Here is a 2584-nt window from a genome sequence, read left to right on the forward strand (position 1 = left end):
TCTGCTCAGAAACCTCTGCCTTCCCGTCAGTTGACATTTTGATGTTTCTTGTCCCACCGGGTGTGCCAAAAGATGTGTTGACGCGAGATGATCACACACCAAGCCCGGACTGCACTTGATTCAAACCAAGGCGTGCTAGTCAATTTGACCTGTAAATTGACAAAGAAACAGCAAACCGTCAAATTCAAGAGTGTATCGGCTGGATTTCCGAATCACTCTTATGCGGCGTATCGGCAAGGCTCTGCAGATGCAGAAGACAACAATAAATCGGGTATAAAAGCATGTAATAAAAGTGATCTATAGGGAATCGGCAATAGTCTGCTGATACCGATAAGCAACTAGACGGCTAGATCTAAAGCCGACACGTGCCAGGTAACAGTGTACATCCACGAATGTGTGGATCTGGATAAAGCTAAGCTTACAACCGATCTAATCAGCTTTACATGGTTTATCATGATAAACAAGGAGCTTACAGCCGATCAAACAGATTGCTAAGCTGGATAGATTGTGAATAAATCTAAACGAGAAAACAGCGATACGCCCGAGATCAAAGCTTAGATAAATTTGATAAATTTTGAATAGATCTGAATGAAGCCACAGCGATGCGCCCGGAAGCTAAAGCTCAGATTTACTTAGTAAAATGAAGACATACCAGCAAACCAAGTCGCTTGAATGTGAGGCGTCCTTGATCAGCTTGAAAGAACTCGTGGAAAAGAAAAAAGATGGCGAAGTTGCCGACAAGAAAGTAAATTGCAAGTAGAGTATATTTGTGTTTGTTGAATGTGTTTCAATCTTTACAATAGCCGGGGGCTCATATTCATACCCCACGCCAACACAATCCTAGCCGATTACGGCAAAGCATGATTCTATCTTAAGAAACAAAAACTTATTCTAAAAATAAATCAACACCTTCCAAACCAAAATTGACTCGTACCAAATTTGCTCATAAACGCCGAAATGCCTGATTGGTACCAAATCACGACCGATCCTTCTGCGCACATCGCCACTTTCAACCTGATATTCCTTTCTCTCACCAATCCCTTGACACATGCCAAAAAACGGTGTCAACAAACATAAGAGATGAATTTTATCACAAGGTTTTGGTTACTTACCATTCATACATATTCGACATTGATATGGATTCAATGTTCCAACCGCTCCTTTATCAAGACTCCACTTGATTTTTAGCTGAGTTGGATCAATGAAACGCTCCACACCATAATCCCACTAGGACAACTAGGGCTTTTGACAACATTGTTTATTAAAGGGATCTATATTTCCACCTTCTCCAAGCCGCCTAGGAGGTGATAAACTCAAGAGTAATGAGCCAATGATACTTTCTTGAAGACTAACTTCTCCCTTAAAGCTCAAACCATGCATGTGTAAAGAAATGAACAAATCTCGGACTATTTCAAGAAGACTTTCCCAGTGACCAAAAGGTGATGCTCATGCCGAGGCTGAGGTACTTATAGACGAAGCCTCAGTTTCATGATGTTACAGAATCAACTCCCAAAATAGAGTATTCGTAGTTTAACCATTGAAAACCAAGGGCAGTTTTACATTAAGTTGTGCCATAGTCGGGCATTTTTGCCCCTGATGATTCACTACTACAAAAATGATTTGTAGCAATGTCCTATTTTTTTAGAGGCGGGTCAAAAAATAACCCGTTCCTGCAAAAAAAGCGAGGTTACTGTAGCATTTGATCCACCTCTGAAAATGAATTATAGGCGCCCCCATTTGTTGGGGTGGGTGATGGCCTCACCCGCCCCTAAAAATCCTATTTATAAGGACAGGTGACACCATAACCCAACCCTAAAAAATCGTGTATTAAAAAATTTATGTGTTGCGACGGCTTCTCTTTCCAAAGTCATTGAAGGGTTATCACATCCACTCTGTCAATTTAAGTTAACCATCATATATGCAACGCAAGTTAATCAAACATGCTCCCCTAAACCTTCACCGGCCATAGCAAAGCCCACAACCCCAATATAATATGGTAGAGTGCGACAAACATGAAATACCGCAATGCTAAACATGACAACCAGTGATGGTAGATTGTGACAAACACCGCAATGCTAAATATGATCAAGCTAGAGCGCATGAAACTTCATAGAGATGTTTTATGATAAAAATAATATTCATTGCACATAAGATGATAGCCATTTCTTGCATTACACACTTCAAGAATCGGAAGTTCTTGAAATCAAGAAGGCGATGTTTTTCACTCCCATATATGATTGATGACCACAATTATATATATTCGAAATGTTCCAAGGACGTCACATCAATCTGGCCAAGTTTAAATGGAGCTAATTAATTAACATGCATGCAGATGGAAACATAATAAATGCTAGCTGCTGCTCTTTGTTAAATGGAGGAAAGGATCCAATTCAATTCAATCCAAGCTGGTTCAGTTAAACAAGATGCATGTGTATGCCAGTATAATTAACTTCATAAGTAAATGCCGCTGTGGAACATTCCAGGCATCCATTCAATTCTATGCATGGTGTCTACGAGTTCACTGTGAACAGTACCAGTATGGTAGTGTATCTATGTATATATATACGATGCCATACAGTACGGC

Source organism: Panicum virgatum, chromosome 1N (genome assembly GCF_016808335.1).
Source record: "Panicum virgatum strain AP13 chromosome 1N, P.virgatum_v5, whole genome shotgun sequence".
NCBI classification, from domain to species: Eukaryota; Viridiplantae; Streptophyta; class Magnoliopsida; order Poales; family Poaceae; genus Panicum; species Panicum virgatum.